A 7,820-nucleotide genomic window follows, 5' to 3' on the forward strand; every position below is an offset into this window, starting at 1 on the left:
ATTCTCTTTCCAGGCCTACCTACATTTCTTTGTATTTTGATAATATTGTTAACTATAGACTTTAGCTATTTTAATATATTTAATGATGTTCCTTTATAATTTTTAACATCAAGGTTTTTTCCGTTCTTTCTTTTCATTGTTCTTCCTTGGAGAAAACCAACACATGAGATCAATACTTTGTGATGATGCAGCACCCAAGCTAAAAGAATCCTTCTCCTTAAACTGTGTGCTGCAAGTGTGCTGAAGCACAGGACAGAAGCAACAGCTTACAGAGCACCAGCTTCATCTGATTTAAAGATTTTGCCCAGGTAGTTTGTCTTGGTTTGAGGAAGTTTTTGGATGAATTCCTGCTACACAACCTGAGCAGAGCTTTTTCAGACTGTACTTCTACAGATTGAACTACAAGAGGTGATTACTTCTTGTTCTCTTATCTATGCATCTGACAGTAAGAGGTCATTCAGACTAGGCTAAACCACACAGAGCAATGGAGCCAGAACTGACTGCCAAAGGATGAGTGCTTGCAGCACAGTGGATTTGCCATTAGTTTCTCTTTGATTCCTCCAAGGGCTTCTTCTCCCGATCCTCATTGAGGCCAAGCTCATCCTACAGAGTTTCAAGACTCTGACTCTGTCTCCTTCTTACATTTTATTAATTCCTACTCTTTTCCACAATGTCTTTCCAGGGTTCTCATTTTCATGTCATCTTCCCCCCATGCCTGGAGTGCCAAGCAGCTTTGCTCTCAGTGCAAAATCATTCTCAAAGAAAAGTTCATTTGAAAGTCTTCACATCACCTCTAGTGCCCTGCCTCTGATGTTGGTTGTTTTTGTGTGCAGTATTTATGTTTGAATTAGTCTTCAAGTTCTTTGGGGCAGAACTGTATTTTACCTGAATATCAACAATCAAAAAGAGGATGACAAGGGGGAAGGAATAAGCCTCAGCAGTGCAATCAAAAGGAAATGAATCTGCAAAAATCCTATCCCTATTCAGCAGCACAAGCACAATGTCATGCTTCAGGAATCATAACAATGACTAATGTAAAAGAAGTAAACCCAGGCACTCATGGTATAGGAACATAGGCATGTGGCCCAGAAAATGCTGAATTCTTTAATAACCCAGGCTGAAATTCTAAGGGAATTGTGAATAAAATGAAAGCTGCATTCTCCATAGCAGAGAATGCCCAAAATGAGAGGTATTTTGTAAGAAAATTCTAGATAAAAATGTCAAGCTAATCCAAGGTCTCTGCTGAACTCACAGTAGTTTTATTAGCTTATAATCCAGAAGATATTACTGATGGAGGGAAGGAGCTGTGAATAGCAGCCAGATGCTTTTGAAAAAAGCCAGATTTCTGCAGTATTAGTGGCATAGAGATATAAAGTTTAGTAAATTATTTTGGCAACAAAAATGACACATACTGTCTGCATTGGGATAAAACTAACCATATAGGGTAACTGCTTTTGCCAACTGAAAAAGTTAGACACCTAGATAACCATGATAAATTAGCCAAATACAAAGGAAACTTTTAAAGGTAGCAAATAATATTATTTCAAAATATTTCATGGACTACTATTTCCACAGAATACTAATATTTATGTGCAAAAATTGTGTATGTCAATAATTATGACAATAACAACAATAAAATGTATAGAAATAGAGTTTTAGACACAGACCAAAAAAGTGACCAATATGAATAAATTCCCCTCCTCTTTCCCAGCTCACTGTTGAGAATCAGTGATGAAAAAGGGCAGATTTCAACTCTGTTTTTTTAGGCCATTACACATATCTAGGTACAGTGAGTCATCTGACCATCACCTCTTGTTAGAATCAATGTGTTTTTCAAGGTTCAATGTGGGTGCAGACAATGAGCTCTAGTTTGGGCAGAATCAGCCTATAAATGCCTTTAGCATGCTTCAAGAGCATCATTCCACGCTCTCACCTTCCACTGACTCCCATTTTATTTCACTCTCAGATCAAAACCCTGGTCTTGATCATTAAAGTGAATTAATGGGCCAGAACCCATTTCCATTAGTGACCATATTTCCATCTACATCTTGTTAAGAAAGTGGTATATTCTAGGACAGCAGCACTAATAAGTCCCATGTCCCAGATGAAAGATGTAAGTAGGAAATCAATCATTCTCTGTAAAACAAAAAATTCATGTGTGGAACAGATTTCTAGGTGAGTTCAGGTCACCTAGACCAATCTGGTGACAAATTTGACCCTTTTTAGGTACAGTGGACAAATTATTTGAAAAATGCCATCAAAATATATTGATGAAACATTTCTGCTCTAACTGGCATGATGGAATGGGATCATATGGGATACATTCCTGAGCAATTTATTCAGGAAATGGAGAAGAAAAACACGAAGTATTAAATGCAATAGAACAGCATCATGAGATTTAACAAATATAAAAGTTCCCTGGGGAAAACTGTTACTACTAAAGGTAGTACTACTAAAAGGTATAAAAGTTCCCTGCTATACACCTTTTTTTTTTTTAACTGTAACTAAATCTTTCCTGAAGGGAATTTTTTGTGTTAATCTGTCTTTTTCCTCATCAGTCTATGTACATTATTAATTGTATCTCACAGTCAGTAACACACTAAAATGGCTGGCAGGATGTCACTTGAAAATTATGTACCAAAGGTAGTGTAGCTTGTGTATTAGTGTTTCTAATTGTCTTGAAGATGAAAGGCTCTATCCTGTGCAACTTCCCATGACTGGTTTGGAAATACCAGGTAAGCTACTTAAACTAGTCTAATAAGGTGATTTATCCACCTTTCATGCCAGCCATTCTAAGCAGATGAATGTTGTAGAATATTGTCCAGGGAGGAAAAGTGCTAAAAACATTGAAGAGCTCTGTGAGTGCAAGGGAGGGCAGCAAAGGAGGGGACCGAAGCTCCAGGTACTCGTGCCTTCAGAGAAGGGAGGCTTTGGAGGCTCCAAATATATCACTCCATAGGAATGACAGCAGAAGCTATAATGGAAATTCAGTTTGGTCTGGGAAAGGGCTTTTATCCAGAAAGACAGAGTCTGGTTTAAGTGAAGTCTTTTGTAATTCAAACTGCACAGCCTATCTACACAAGGTGATACAATCTCTGTTCTCTCAATTGCCCTCTGAGCACAGAGATGTTCTGAGATACTGCTTTTATTAATTGCATTCATTCATCTGAACTTTCAACTGGTGAAAGTTTTTAAGAGGTCTTAATTCTGGGCTAAAACCAGATTTTGTCTAGATTAGGTTTAAGAAAGTGATATTAACATGTTTGCTCGCCCCCTTAGCTTCCCAGCTAGCACAGCCTCAATCGATGATGTATTTTTGAAAAGTGTTAGTTTACATATTGCTATCTAATTTATGACACTGACTCCTCTTCACTTCGCAAACAGTTGTGATGCTTTAATTTGTTCCTGCCTTACAGATGCACAGCACTACTCCTCTGAATGAACTTCTGATCCCTGAAACAGAGCGATTTTTGTCCGCTTATCAATAGTTTGGCATCTTCGCTTACAGGGTTGGTGAAGATGGCTTTAAAGCAAGTTGTCGAGACTTTGCACTGAGACAGCCAAGTAGCAAGCAGAACTGTCATGCTGCTGACTGTGCTGTGGGAACAGCAATCTCTCCCCGGGGCGCAGAGCGACTGCTGGGGCGCTAACATCTTCAGTCCCTGTGGCCAGCTTGCTAGGCTCGTTTGTTGATATCCCAACATGAGCACTAGTAACTCACTGTTGATCCCCCTCCGCATCAGATCTGTGGGAAAGTGACAAAGACAGTTCCAAACAGAGGAAAAATTCGGTACTTGTATCAAGTGAAAAGTGGGTATAAATCACAATGGTAACATTTTTCTTCCTGCTTGTCAGCTCCTACTCTGGAAAAAGAAATCTCCTTCTATGCTGTACTCACTAACAATTGCACAGGACCGCTTTTCAGGAGGCTGGCAGTCCTTCTCTCTCTTCAGTTGTAACATCAGTCCTGGCTGAAGGAATATTTGTATTTTAAAAAAGACTCCATTTGCTTTGGCAATATCTCCATAAGACACTCATTACTGGCTTTTTATTATCTTTGTAAGAGTTTCTTTTTTTTTTTCTTTTTTTTTTTTTTTTTTACTATTTGGAGAGCTCTTCTCTGCTTTTCATTCATACAGTGGTGGGGGGAATAGAATAATCTCGAATGATATATTCAGAACAGCCCTTTATTCAGCTTATAGTATACCTTAATTTATCAAAATAAGAGATGAGGAATAACAAAAAAGCCTTGTAAAAGCCAAGCAAAGTTTTTTCTAAGCCTAAATAGATAATATTCAGTATGTCTCACAGTATAAGCAGGTGACCGACTCATTCAAAATGATAAATCATGTGAAGCCTATTTTCAATATTATGAAGCTGCCTTTCTTATGATTTGAAAGGAACTGGTATGGTTCTGACACATTCTGCACTTTTCAGACAGTGTCATACAATGGTTACATTTACAGATGAAGTGACAAACTTTCCCCAGCAGAGTGCCACCAGCTTTCCATTAGCAGACCAACATCAGTGCCAGAAGTCGAACCACAAGCGAAACTGCAACCACCAAACTGAGTGGCTGTGACTTTGCAGCTTGGTTTTCTGTGTAAACACTTCCCTCCACTGGTAGAATAACTAACTGCAATCACACCACTCAAGTGGAAAAATGTAATTCCCTCTATACTTTGAGAGATAATTTTAATATTTAATTTAAATAATAATACATTTAATTTTAATACTTTTTTGCCTCTCCCAAAAAGAAAAGATATTGAGTATTTTATTTTTTCCCACTTATGAAACAGGAGTTTGCAGAATCTGAGCTTTTCAGCTAGATATAAGATAGCATGCCCAGGAGAAGTGGGAAACCACACTGGGGCAATATGCTTGGCTTTCTTTAGCTTCACTGAATTAAAATGCAGACTAAAGCAATGACAATGCTTCACCATACACACAAAAAAAGGAAAGCACAGCAGAGGCATACCATTTTCTAGTGCTCCTGACAATTCTGTCAGACCCTCCCCTTGCAAGCAACTTTGCTGATTGAAAAGTTTTCTCCTCCTACACTTTCCCCCCCCCCAAAAAGCCCACCCCGTTAGCCCCCCACAGTCCTGGCCCAGGCTGCTCTGCCTCTGGAAAGCAGCAGTGCAGACATGAATGGCTGAGCTAGCACAGGCACAGTGCAGGCCTGGGTGAGCCAACCTGCTGACCCAACTGCCTTAACCTGCAGCTATGAATGATCCCTTCTCTTGGCAAGGCAGCGAGGGCTAGTTACAGCCCGCTGGTGCCTGGCGGCGAAAAGCCGGGGCATTTAACGCCCAAAGCTCCATGTAAGACAGGACTGCGGTTCCAGAGAGGGCAGCGGACTACTAGAAATCAAAGCATATGTCAGAACACTGCAAACAGTAGCTCCAAGACATGCCCAGAAAATGTGGTCCCTTCAGGGATTCAGAGCCAACAGTAGAAGACAACTGCGGAAATGCCATAGTGAAGAGTCGGACATTGGCAGAAGGGTTGCTTGCACATGTCATACCTCAGACAGCACATCTGATTGAAAGCCTGAAGTTTTGGTATTGCAAAAGGGCAAAACAGGTGATCCAACATACAGAGTGCTTCAGTTCTGAGCTAAATTCGTCAAGTTCTCCTAGTGATTTACCAAAAAATAAATGACTACTAAAAAGGAGAGTTAAAAGGAGATGAAAACAATTGGCTGGTTGGGTATCTGCAGTGCAGACCAACTCAGAAACTTAAAAGAGCATATAAATAGCCAATATTTCCCTTCCCTGAGAAAAAAATTACTATTTGCAGCTCAGCTGAAAACAATGTTCCTGCTCAAAAAAATGACCATCTGTAAGTCAGCTGAAAACAATGTTCCAACTCCACTGGGAGCTTCTTCAGTATTGTTCAGCTAACACGTTGTTCCTGTTTTCAGAGTGGTAGGAGTTGTGGGTGGGGAAATACATTTGTTGTGCATCTCTGCCCTTCGCAAGTTCTTCATACACTGTTGAGGATGGAAATGTCAACAGGAATAAGAAAGTTCTCCTCCAGCCTTCCCAGGAGACCATAATAGCAATCTGAAAAAGACAGACAACCACTCTGTTTACCAGGAGATTTAGCTAACAAAAACTACAGGATGAGCTTGCTTATATTTCAATCAGGACAGTCTCTGCCTCTCTTGACAGCAAAAGGGGGAAGGGATGCAGGAAAAATTGAAGTATGTTCCGTGTTATTCAGCAAGATAATTACCTATGCATCTTTTCTAGGTGTTTTGTATAGTGCTGACCCTGTAATGTCTCTATACTCAGGTATCATCTAAAAAGGAAAAAACATGCCAGGGTAGGATTCATCTCACCTAACCTTAGGTGTTTAAATTTGGTCAAGTGACCTGGGCTTGCATTCCAATAAATGCAGAGAAACAGATATTTGTAAGGTATTACTCCTCTAGCTTATTTTAGATGCCTACCTTCTGCTGCGATGGCTCATGCCTTAGAGATAACTCTAAGCCAGTATCTCTTCCTCAGTACAAAGGAGAACAAGCTTAATGTGCAGGGTAGTGAGATGAATCCCACTGTTTTTTTCTGTGAATGCAATTCAGGTCTCCAGCGCCATTTTAGATTTGGAAGGGGCTCTCATGTGGCCTCCAACCGCTGCTTCTGAAGGATGCAGGTCTCCTGGCTCCTGGCTCATACCTGCCAGCCCTGTGAAGATGCCTCCAGCACTCTGGCACCTCTATAATGGCACTGAGCACCTTTGTTTACCACGCTGAATTGCTCCCTGTATTTCTAACTGTAAAGTAGAATTGCAAGGGTTTTTAAATCTATTTTCAATATGAAAATTGGATAATTCCTGGCAAACTTTCACTCTATTATATATTCTGAGGGAATGGGAGGGAGAGGGGGGCTCAGATAAATGAGACAATCCTTTCCTTTCCTTTATTTAAAGTTATTGCGGTTTTGTGAGGAAAGAAAGGAAGGAATGGAAGGGTAAGAAGGACAGAAGAGATTTTAAAAAATAAAAGCCAAAAATAGAACGATAGCAGAGGTTTTCAAATTTAAATCCATCATAAAATCGTGTTTGATTTTCTCAATTAAAAAAGCAATATGGAAATATTTCTGGCAATATCTCACTTTTCGTGATGTTCTATACTTTCTTACAGACATTACGTATTTTTGGCCAGAGCTACAGTAGACTCTCCAGACAGGGATAATATCGGAGGACCTGAATGGGGCCTCAGAACAGTTCCCATAGGTCAGAGTTCAGTGTCCTTAGGAATCATCTCCAGCGGAGTACAACAGCAGGGAGCCAGCCGTCTCCCTTCGGTGGTCAGAAACCAACGGATCAGCAGCTCGTGGAACTGTGGTCCAGCAGGGACCAGTAGTGGATGGTTAGGGAAAGAGTGCTGAGAAAGGACACAGTACGCACGGGGAGACATCTCCCTCATGGGGGCAGAGCCCCCATGGTTTCCGGCAGACCAGTGCTCCCCTCCCAGCAAATTAGAAGTGGAGGTTCCCTCAGCATAAAGTGGCAGACCTTTCGGGATAGTGCGACAAACTGTTGCTGGTTATATTAATTTTGCATGCTTAATTATGATCATAATGCCGATTTATGCCATAATCTTTTCAGCTTCATTTGAGATCATAATTACTCAAATGAAGCAATAAAGGAGAGCTTGTGTTTGGGGAAAGTTTATAAATTGTTTTTCACTTTGGAGTGAAGAATGAATAACCTAAAATTCATTAAAAGACATAAGGGTTATTTTGACCAGGATAGTGATTGCTCAGAAATTACTCATTCACCAGATGAAAGTGCTGCCTTTGCAAGGATAC

The sequence above is a fragment of the Dromaius novaehollandiae genome, chromosome 2, assembly GCF_036370855.1.
Source record: "Dromaius novaehollandiae isolate bDroNov1 chromosome 2, bDroNov1.hap1, whole genome shotgun sequence".
Lineage (NCBI taxonomy): Eukaryota > Metazoa > Chordata > Aves > Casuariiformes > Dromaiidae > Dromaius > Dromaius novaehollandiae.